Raw genomic sequence first — 12,435 nt, 5'->3', positions numbered from 1 at the left:
ATCTAAGTGCTACTTAACAATTCTTAGAAGCAAGACCCCCAAATAATTTAATTGCTTCCAAATAACTAAACCAGATCTAAGAACAAAGCTCAAGAATATTCATAGAAAAACAACATCTGGCACCTAAGAAGGTAAAATACATGGTGTGTGGAACCCAATAAGAAGTTATTAGGTGCTGCAGTCTGAATGCCTCCCCGATCTATTCATATGTTGAAATCACCCAAAGCAATGGTATTAGGAGACAGGACTTTTACGTGGTGACTAGGTCATGAGGGTGGATCCCCCATTGATAGGATTAGCAGTCTTTTAAAAGAGGCCCACAGAGCTGCCTTGTCCCTTCCACCATGTGAGAACTTAGTAAGAAGGCAATGTGTATTACAAAGTGAGCCCTCACCAGATCTGAATCTGCTGGCATCTTGATCTTGAACTTCCCAGACTCCAAAGTTGTGAGAAATAGATTTCTGTTGTTTATAAGATACCCCATATATAATATTTTGTTTTAGCAGCCTAAATGGACGAAGAGATCAAGCATATAAAAAAGGGAGGAAAATACAACCGATAATAGAGAAAAAAATTTACCAAGTCAGTGCAGAGCTGACACAGAAGCTAGAATTAGCAGGGAAGTATATTAAAACAGTTATTATAACTGCATTCTCTGTATTCAAAATTGTAAGTAGAGACATTGAAGATGTTTTTAAAAATATAAATCAAACTTTTAGAGGAGAAAATGCAATGTCTGAGATAATACACACAGCACACTGGAAGGGCTTAACAGTAGGTTGGATAATGCAGAAGAAAAGATCAGTGAATGCAATAATGTAGAAGTAGAAACTTTCCAAAATTAAACCAAGAAAAGGAAACAAAAATACAATGAAAAGAACATTAGTGAGCTGTAGAAAAGCTGTAAGAGACTTAATATACATGTAAATGGAGGTCTTGGAAGAGAGGGGAGTATAAAAAATAAATAAATAAAATAAATAAAAATAATGGTCCAAAATTTGCAAACTTGATGAAACCTATAATCATACATATTGAAGAAGCCTAATGAACCTCAGGCATAATAGACATTAAGCAAATTACACCATGACATAACATAACAATTTTCTATAAACACATTATAAACAAAGGATGAAAAATAAATGTGGCAGCAGATTTTTTGTCGGAAACAATGCAAGCAGGAAAACAGTGGAGGAATAACTTTTAAATTAACTGAAATAAGAATGTCACCATGGCATTTGATATTCAGTGAAAATATCTTTAAAATTTGAAAGCAAAATAAAGATTTTTTAGACATACAGCAGTTGAATGTATTCATCATTGGTAACCCATCATACAAGAGATGTTAAAGGGAGTCCTTGTGGAAGGAAAAATGATCTGATGACAATTTGAAATCTAACAAAGGAGTGAAGAACACTAGAAACAACTACAAATGAATAAATATATGAGAACTTTTTCTCATTATTCAAATCTGCAAACAATAATTAACATTAAAACAAAAATAATATCAATGTAATGTGGGGTTTATAACGTGAAAATGAAATATGTAACAATTGTAGCATAAAGGACAGGAGGGGAGACATTACAGTGTACTACTGTGAGGTTGATACACTCCCTGTGAAGCAGTATATTATCACTTGTGGGTATACTGCAGTAAGTTAAACATGTGTACTACAAATTCTAAAACATCTTCTAAAATAACACGGCAGGTATTTATAACTAAAGACCCAACAAAGAAGAAAAAATGAACTAAAAAACATCAATCAATTCAAAAGAAAACACAATGAAATGACACTACTTTCCTATTAGAATGGCTAAAATAAAAAGGAATGACTATATCACAGCCATCAACAGGGGAGTGTGTAAATAAATTGTGCTATATCCATGCAATGGAATATTACTCATCAATAAAAAGAATGCGCTATTGACACACTACAGTGTGGATGAATCTCAAAGTAAGCATGCTGAGTTAAAGAAGCCAGATAAAAAGAGCACTTACTGTATAATTACATTTATATACAATTGTAGAGAATTCAAGATATTCTGTCCGGTAGAAAGCAGCTAAATGGTTTCCTGGAGGTGTGGGTTGGGAAATGGCAGAGAGGAGTAGACAGGAGGGATTTCAAAGTGCATGAGGAAACATTTGGGCTGATGGACATATTCATTGTCCTGATTTGATGATGATTTTATGCTTTTATTTTATGATTGCACACAAATGTCAAAACTTGTCAAATTATATATTTTTTGATATGTGCAGTTGATTGTATGTAAGTCATACCTCAGCAAAGCTGTTTAAACACTGAGAGAAAAACAAAATTCAAAAATTCTGCTGGCTAGTTAAAGCCAAATGTGAGAATTTGCACACATAAACAGGTGTTGACCCTGCCACATGTAAATATCATTGTCTATTAAATCAATGACTTTACTATAAAATAATAAAATAATATGGATTTTTCAGAGAGATTTCCATAATTCTGTGGACCTGAGGCTTCCACACAATCAAATTTAGGAGTCGATTCAAAGAAACACACTTGAAAAGGTGAGTGGAATAATGTCACTTCCTTTTCTGACCCTAGAATTCCATGATGCTTTGGTCAAAACTATAGGCATGCTGTTGGATCATAAAACCATAAAGTGTCCATCATATAAAGCATACTAACATACACCTTTATCATTGATGTAGCACCTACTCCAAACTTTGTCTTCTTAGTTATCTAACATTATTCTTAGCTCCTGAGGGCTCTTTCACTCACTTTTCACTGATGTTCTCATATCCCATAAATTTATTTTCAGATTTTCACCTTATTCTTACATCTTCTATCTTTGCCTTGATTTTGATGGTCAGCTCTTTTCCTTAAACTTTTCCAGGTCTCTTGAGGAATTTTATCTTAAAACTTTACTTATTGGGTGAATTTGGCTACGCTTGGTAGTTTATGGTAGTTCCAGGTGCGTGGGAGTATAGAAGTCAGTGTCACGGCAAACATAACTCATCCAGATGGTTCAAATGAAAGCAGTTTAATAAAGAGATCCCTTTTTAATGAAGGGGTAAAACAAAGGGGATCATTCAGACCATGGACACGTACTGCTCTTAGAAGTTGAGTGAATAGTGGAGAAAAAATCCTGATCTTTCTCTTTCCTCCTTCCAACCTCCAGTGAGTGCCTCTCATTACCAGCTGGCAAGGGAACTGGTGTCTACAGAGATCTTTCTTCTGGGGGCATAAAGCATGGCAGAGACACACAAAATTGGACCTGGGAGAAAAAAATAGCAAATGATTAGTGCAGAGGGTAATTCTGAAAATTTTCTCTTAGCACATAAGCATCTCCTATCCCTATCAGATAACTTATATCATGAGCTGTATGGTTTCAAAGGCAGAATTTCGAGAAGGCTTTTAAAAGGAAGCATTTTCCTCAACTAAGATTTATTGAGCAAATCTGTTAAAGCACTGTTGTAGATGGTGTGAGAATGAAGGAATAGATATGAAACATGTTCTTGTCTGCAGAGGTTACATTTTGGTTGTGGAGGACAAACTTGATTCTCTCTAGAAGGTAATGTATGTTAACAGATTTAATAGAGATAAAGTAGCGTGCCACTGGAGAACGGGATGAGGTATGGGTATTAGTGTCATCAGTCCTTATTCTTTTTGTCCCTTTCCTCTAGTCTCCCCAGCTCTCTATAGCTGGGACCATTGACGTCCCAGCTATGGATCCCGACCTGCTCAGTTCTTGAGTCAATACTAAAAGAAGAAATAATTTATCCATAACATCTGCCCCACTTCTATCCAACTGGACTGAGGACATTCATGGTCATAAACTCAGAGTTTGTTGGCTCACATAAAAAAAATAAGAATGAAAAACTAAATTAATATAAGCTTTAAGGTGTTTGAATTTTCAGTGAAGCTCAAAAACCTTGTATCTTCCAGGATCAGATCACCCTTGGGCACCAAAAATGGGCCAAAGTCACCTACTGCTCCCCTTTACCTTTCTACATGTGCATTTATTCATTAATTTTTTTCTGAATGCCCACCCTATGCCAGAGACTGCATCTGAACCTGGGGATACAGTAATGATATAGACACACAGGGACAGTCCCTGTCCCCATGAAGATAACATTTTTGTGGGAAAGAGAGATCGGAGTAAATAAACCACTGACTAAATACATGACAATATTTTAGATGGCATAAGTTTATAGAGGAAAAAAGCGGGGCCATTTGATAGAGTCACTTGGAGTGCATTGCACAGCCAGGCAAGTTATCTCTGTGAAGATGACGCTCAAGCTGACCTCAGGACAAGAAGATGCTGACCATAGGGAAAGCAAAAAGAAACAGAGAGTATTGAGGAAGAAAGAACAGCAGTGAAAAACCCCTGGAGTTAAACAGAGCTTGATCTGCTTGAGGCATGGAAAGGAGACTACTTAGAATACAGTAAGAGAGGGGGAGAGAGAAAGAGATGAGTCTGAAAAGACAGAAGAAAGGTAAATCCTGCAGCACTCTCCAGACCAGAGTAGAGATTTTGGATTTTATTCTAAGAGCTAAGTGTTTAAAGCAGGACAGTGACATAATTTGACTTACTAGTTTCTGGGTGAGAATGGTATCTAAGCAAAAAAGATTAGACCAGATCGGAGGCAATGGTAATTGCTTAGGAAGGAGATAAGTGGACTTTGTCTAGGATGGGGCTGTGGAAAGAAAGTAGACTGACATATTTTGGTTGTAAACCAATAGGATTTATGCAAGTGGAGCTGGGGGTGACGTGAGGGAAAGAGAGCAATTAAGGATGCCTTCAACGGATTTTTTTCACCCAAAGAAAGAATTTCTCAGTGTCCCTGACAAATTACCATCTGGTTTTAATCAAGCATGTCCAATGCCGGGGTTCTCCCCACCTTGTGAGACAATCCACCCTGCACTTTGTAAGGCAGCTCTGGTGGTCGTATTGTCCTCGACTGTAAATGAACTGTGTTGTTGACATGTTTTTTTCCCATGAAATTATGAAAGTTAAATCCATAATTTAAACTCAATAGCCTTTTATGTGTTAGCTAGTTATTTCTATAAACTGTTCCTGTAACTGAATTGTAGTTTTTCTACAGATGCCTGAAGGTTTGCACACAAAGCTCTGAGGATCCACGTGGAGCCCCGTGGCAGTGGGCTGAAGCACCCCCATCCTTGCCTGCTTCCCAGCGCGCGTCAACGAGGGGCCTTTGACATTTTTACCAGGACGGTTTCCTTTGACCCTGTCTCTGAGTCCTTTCTTTAGGCAATTGCTTCCTCTGTAATAGAAGAGAGGTGATTCAAGGCATTTCTTTTATTTGCAAGTCAGACTCCAAAACAATCACTGAGGGACCATTCTTTGTATTATGTGAAGAGGTTGATGTGTAAAAGGAAAGTATAGAAGCAGAATATAAAAAATTTCAATAAAAATAATATTTGTCAGAGTTATCATAAAATCTGATATGGGGTTCTTTTGTGCATAGGAGAGAATATTCTATATTTTACCTGATGATTGGGAAAATATGTAATTTTATGACTGTGCTAGTAAAGTAGATTGTAGCAAAGGTATATTGCAAGCAATAGCGAGAACCTACATTTCTGTTGTCCTCTCATCCCAGAACACTTTAGAAAACTGTATGTATCAAGTGTAAAGCATATAGTAGCACATGGTCAAAATGTGCATATAGGAGAGCTCACCAAGAAGATAGACTCCTTCAATGAAGTGAGCTGGCCCTGCTCTGTGTAGGTGGAGTGGCTCAAGCTGAACAATAGACATGATGTTGCTTGCTGTTTGCTATGCATTTGTTAACTGCCAGACAGCTTGCTCTGAGTAATCCACTTTCTAAGGAAGGGCTAATGAAGTGATACAGACTCACGCAGGGGCTTATTAATGTGCTTTATGAAACCAGAGTATTTATTATTCATGGGTATTTCATGGACAGATATACATCTGGGTGAGAGGGAATAAACCAGCCCACATGAGCGTTTGAGTAAATTGGAATGCACTGGACACGAGGAGGCCCTGGATAAGGCGGTGGCATCTCCCAGGAACAAGGATGAATAGCACAGACTGACTCATGTTGTTCTGGTTCTTGCATTAGTGTGCCAGTAAGGAGTGGACTCAGAAAGCAAGCACAGACATGGCACAGAAAAAAAAAAGTTTTATTTTATCAAGAGCTGAGATTATAACTAGGCTGTGGTCATACGGGAAAAAAAGCAGTGGCTTGAAAGAAACAGTTGGCTGGTTTAAATGGCCCTTTCAGATCATTGAGGTCGCATGGCCTCATGTTTGACATTTGTTTACTTATCAAGGCTTCACCAAGGATGGGCAGATTAGTAAGTTACACATAAACTTGATTCCAGTTTCTTGTAACAAAAATTCACCCTCTAGGCTTAGCTTCTTTCAGGAAATGGGGTATGAGGCTAATTTTCCTGATCCTTCTCAACCTTTATTGATACTGTGCAGCATTAGGAATCAGAATATCTAATAAGACTTTTTACTAAATAGTTTATCTAATATTGAACCATTGTTTCATCAGAATGCATCCTCCTCTCTTCAGCTTCATTATTTTTGTTGGCTGGTAGCCAATTGGTTTTTATCTTAATGAAATTGGAGCAATGTCGGTTGCTCTTTCTCAACTGTACCTGGAAGGGCTTTGCTCCCATTGTGTCTTGTTACCTACTGCTTGACTCTCATTTACCTGCATTTTCTACTTTAGTGTGTGCTGAGGGATTCTACTTATTCAGAAAAATCGGGCACAAACCTCTTTTCCAGTTGAACACAGTCATCTGCACAGTGTAAATGAGCAATCTTGAAACAGACAAGAAAGTGTGAGTTTAGTGATCCAGAAAGAGGGCACCTACCTCCGATGAACTGCTAATATGGGAAGTCTTCCATTTACTTATTAGGAGGAAATGGACAATGCAAGTATGAAAAGTGTCTTTGTCTCTTTAGAGATATATTCTGAAATATTTTCAGATGAAACAGTATGGTTTCTGGGATTTGCTTCAAGATAATTCTAAGGTAGAGGAAGATGGTGATTAGAAGTTCAGGTGAAAGAAGACTGGCTGTGTATTGACACTTGTTGGATGTGAATGGTGGAGCAATTAGGTTCATTATTCTATTGTCTTTAGGTTTGCAGATGGTTAAAATATCTTATAATATAAATCTTTGAAAAATGCAAGCACTCTGGTGAAGTTGGAATCAAGGTAAAATATTGACTTAAAGTTACACAAAGGCAGATTTCACAAATAATCTGCAGAGTGACACCTCTCCTCCTCCTACTCGTCGCAAATATCACTAATGAATTGACTACTCACAGCACACTCTCCCTTCCGACCTCCCTAGCACTGTGTTGAGAAGGGTTCTGAGGCAGCCTTCAGACAGCCACTGTATGAATTGATAGCAGCTGGCAAGTAGGATGATACTAAGATGTAAATAAGAGCAATTCCTTCTCCTCCCCAAGAAGTAGGAGTGGTGGTGCTGGGTGCCTGAAGAAGGTGGAAGAGGAGCATGGGACCATGAAGAAAGGTAATGAACACAGAGGAAGAGACTGAGGTCACTAAAAAGAAATTGAAGACCATCTTCTTAAAAATGTCCCCTAGGTTGGCACGATCGATGGGTTTTTGGGTCTTGGGACACACTGATTCCTCACTATGTCTGAAGGACTGGAGGTCAGTTAGTGGTTAAAGCTTCAGAACTAATGTCAACCTTTCATTCTCTTTTATTTTGCAAAATTATTATTTTCTCTAGTTAAGGTTATTTTCATGAATTGTTTGTTGAAAAAAGTGAAATTCTAATATCTGATGTTTAAAAAGAAGATATGGGGGGATAAAAAGGAAATAAATCTTTATTGGGCCCTGCCTATAGGTCAGGTGTGTGTCTTGGAATTTGATATACAATGTACTGTCATTAAAATGTCGAGCATCTGGAAATCACTGAGTGTCCTCAATGATTGTGGAATGAATTTTCATTTCCTTGGCTTTCATCTTCAGCTAATTTAGTTTAAATGCATATTAGTAACAAAGAGAAATAACTAGATAGAGGATATGCCACATAATCTATATAATGCTAACTGTCTCATATTTTAAAGAAATAGTGAATTGCCTCCAGCAGCCATGAAGAATAATATATATCTTTACTCCAGGTCTTTGTGTAAGTGTTCTATAGGATGTCCCACAAACGGAAAGCCAAGATATTTCTGTAAATTTCTCTCTAAACATATCTTTTTCCTTCAAAAGTTTTATTTCTCTCCCTCCTCTTTTATTCCCCACCTCCATCCCCACTGTCTCATCATCGCTGTGCTTTTCTGTCCACTTTTTCCAACTCCAAGTTGCATCTTCAAACACGATGCTTTGACACATGGCCTCCCCTACTGGGAACAGCCCTTCAGGAAACATGATCTGATCTTCACTATGACAGCTTTTATCACAAGAATCAGACTTCCTGGAATTCTGATGAGTTCAATTCTACAACTTATTAAAAATAACAACTTTTTCTCTTGTTCCAGGATCCATCATCCCTGTTGCCCAAAACATAATGAGTGAGTGACTGTCTGGTCTCCTCTTTTGGAGATCTAGGGTGGGAAAAAGAGGTGTGGGAGGGCTACAGCACCTTCCCAGGCTGTGGCCTTGGGATCTAGGTGTGGACGTGGCTGGAGCTGGCCTGTATCAGCTGCCCAAAGCTACAGTCCAAATCCTGGGCAAGGTTAGGGCTGACCCATTGTTCTGGGATAAGTGTCAAGGGGACTTCAGAAGGGTAGGGACAATCTAGAAAGCCAGAGACAAGCCAAAACATATGTTCAAGGGCAGAGATGGATAAATCCTCTCAAAATGCAGAAGCCAAAGAAAACACATAACAGTACATGTTCTGAAAGAATAGTCTAGAAGAATCATTGAGGCAATGATTTGGGGGCTGTGTGTATGTGTGTGTGTGTGTGTGCGTGTGCACGTGTGTGTGTGTGTGTGTGTGTGTGTGTGTGTGTGTGTGTGTGTGTGTGTGTGTGTGTGTGTGTTGTGGAAGTGTACTGCAGTGGACAACATTAATTTAGAGACACCTTCACTTTGTTTTGGACCTAGGTCCTTGACCCTGCATTCTCTCCCTTAATTGGCCAAGCCATTTCTAGATTGGGGCTGTATCCTTCTGGCATTGATATATCTACATTCCTGTTTTATTCCAAAGTCATCAAGAATTAGTGACTGTGATCATGAAAGAAGAAACGTTTTAGGCTTAAGAATATTTGGATATTTTCATTCATTTTTTATTAAACATTATGGGTGTTGAATGAGTGGTTGGTTAATATTTTGAGATCTTCAAGCATAGTTGAGAAGGGCTTGTTGCAGCTATTTTTATATGTGGAGGTGATTAAGTAACTAATACTGGGAGAATTTCCTTCAGACTACTTCAATGGGAAATTTGAATTGTGAGTCTTTAATTGTACTGTGGAGGTTTTCTCTGTGATAGTTCTAGTATCCCTATTTTCATGTGGATGTGCCCATCAGAAACAACACAAGATTTTACATCTTTATCTAAGTTGTTATTTTCTTGTCATTTGGCTTTCTTTAGTTGTAAAGAATTAAAATTCTATAATCGAGGTGTTCAAAAGCCTGGCTAAAAGCATTAGTACATAAAAAAAAAAAAGCATTAGTACATATAATATCAATGTAACTTTTTAAAACAAGTGTTGTATGTATGCCAAGATTACTACCGATAATATTTGTATTATAAAATCTCATGTTGCAGGCTGGATTGTCCAGAACCAGACACTGAGATGGAATTTGGGGCACAGAATGTTTACTAAGGTCAATATCTGTGGGAGGAAAGGGAGAGAAGCAATACTGGGCAGAGGAAGAAGAGAAACTGATGCAGTCTCAATAAAGCCTCTGCCAACCTGGGAGTGAGCTGTGGAGTGAGTATTGTCTAACAGGGTGTTCCCAGTGTTGTACTGATCAATGCTTAACAACTAGCTTTCTGGGGAAAAAAAAAATTATGTTTCACGGTGTCAATACTCCTACCACGCCAGATCAAAATGGCCAGTGGCTCTGCCCAGTCTTTGGGTGTGGGTTGTTCCTTGATGGACATGACTGCAGGTGATTCCACTTTCTACAATTGAGAACCTGAAGGAGCTTTGGACTTCCTTCCTTTCTGTAGGGCAGTGGGTCCTTCTTTGCAGGGAGATTTGGAGTATACATCTCCCTGTCTCCCCTGTACTACTCAGATACACTTTTCCATACAGTGATACGGTACCTTGTAATTCAGTGGGACTCTTGTCATGTTGAAAAAACTGTGTCAATTTTGAGGACCGGGACTCGTAACCCTGCAGAGTCCAGAGTTTTAGGGACAGAAAGCATTAAGGCCTGTAGGTTACTGGATGTGATGGTAAGACTACTTGTGCTTCAGGCCCTTGATTCCTGAAACTCTATGTTCTTCCAATTAGGGACACATCATGTACCATGTCTTGGTTGATTTCATGACATTATTAAGAGCAGGGGTTGTCAAACTTTTTCTGTTATTAACTGTAGTAATTATTGTAGAATTTTGTGAGCCATATGGTTTCTGTAACAACAACTCAACCCTGCTATTATAGTGCAAAAGCAGCCGTAGACAATATGCAAACAAATAAGGATGCTGTGTTCCAATAAAACCTTTATTTACAAAAACAGGTGGTGGAATGCATTTGCCAACCTCTGCTCAAGAGTGTAACCTCTGAGCTGGAGTGCAGCTGTACCTCAGTAGGCCATTCCAACACTCTACGAGACCAGCTGCTTCTGGACACTGTGGTATGTGATATGGCCATTGGATCCCACGTTCATACGCCTACTCTCACACTGAGTACACCGCAAAGTGGGTCCTGAGCTTGGTTAAGCACCAGACGGTGGTGCTGGCTGAAGCTCTGTGAACAAGAAAGACAAACGCATGTGGGGAATATGAGTCCTTGTAAAGATGGACCCAATGTAGCCTACTTGTCACCAAGGAGAAATAGTGCCATATTAAGGGTTCAGTGTCAATCTCCTTCACTGTCAGTTTAAACCTTCAGTCGCAAGAGTAGATAGATCAGCCTATGTAACTGGGAACCCATGTTGTTGAGCCCATGCATAGCCTTCATCTCTGTAACCACGGCCACTTTGCTCATGCACCCATTGTGTGCTGAGTCACTGAATGTACTCAGCTATTTAGAGCCTATTCTATGGTGGATGCTCTGTAGATGTTAACATGTGAGAAAAATATACTTAGAATTTCTACCAACACCTGTATCTTCTTTCATACGTCTCCATCTAAGATTTGTTTGTCTGCAGTATTCCAGTATGTTTCCTTTTAGGCCCCTGACCATCTGGTAAAGTTATGATCTGGTAAATTTATTCACCACTAAATAATCTGGTAAATAATCTGGTAAAGTTATTCACCACTGCCTAGTTCTTATATATTCTAATGCTGGGTCACCTTCCTTTTCATACAAAGTGCATGAGCAGGTGCACTGTTCAAATATTCACCTTTTGGGATTTCTTCTTGCCATTTTCATTTAAAAACATCCCCAAGTGAGGTTGCAGTGAAGCTGCTGTCCATTTTCAGCTTGCTGCCACTTACTAAACTCACCCTTCCACAAACCAAGCCTGGGCTCCCCCCCACATCATTTTGTAACCCAGAAAGAACCACAGGTGTAAGCTGAGGAAGGGGCTCTGGGACAGGAGTGGTGGATACCATGCGGGACATGCAGCTTACCCTCACCCTCTGGTCTTGCTTGAGCTCAGTCTCAAAAGTGCCATTTCCACCCACAATGGATTGCTGCAGTGTCCACTGACCTTATGAGATGGTGGGTCTGACAGGATCCAGCTCACAATGGGATGTTCCAGCTGCATAATCATTGGTGTCCCATGGTCAGGCCTCTGTTCTTGCAGGGTAGGGTAGCATGACAGGATTTGATTTTCAAAAGGAACATAATTCTCTTCAGCAGAGGGCAAGATTCTGCTTTAGAATCCAGGGGGCTGTGATGGAATTTTCCCACACACTCCACATGATATCTTTTCCCACCACTGATATTTCTAAGACCATAGGATCAAGTGTTCTAAGTGGCAAGATAGTTGGTACCACAGCCTGGGCCTAATGAAGAGCCCTCTCCTACTCCGGGCCTCACTCAAAGCTGACAGCCTTTAGCATTGCTCTGTCTACAGTCCAAAGCCATACTCCTAGGTGTGGTATATGCAGCCATCAGGACCTGAAGGTATTATACTTCATTCTTCATGGGAGCAAATGCAAGATGCAATGTGTCTTTACTTTGGAGAGCATGTCCTGATACAGCTCTAACTACTGGACCACTAGAGATTTTACAGATGTGTTTGGCCCCTGAAACTTCTTAGGGGTCCTCTCCCAAATTCTAGAGTACCCGTGCTTTTCTAAATCCACTGGTGTACTGGCCACCTCTTGCTCATCTGGCCTAATCCACATAATGTCATCAAGGTG

This window comes from Cynocephalus volans, chromosome 8, assembly GCF_027409185.1.
Source record: "Cynocephalus volans isolate mCynVol1 chromosome 8, mCynVol1.pri, whole genome shotgun sequence".
Classification (NCBI taxonomy): domain Eukaryota; kingdom Metazoa; phylum Chordata; class Mammalia; order Dermoptera; family Cynocephalidae; genus Cynocephalus; species Cynocephalus volans.
This window is presented reverse-complemented; position numbering follows the sequence as displayed.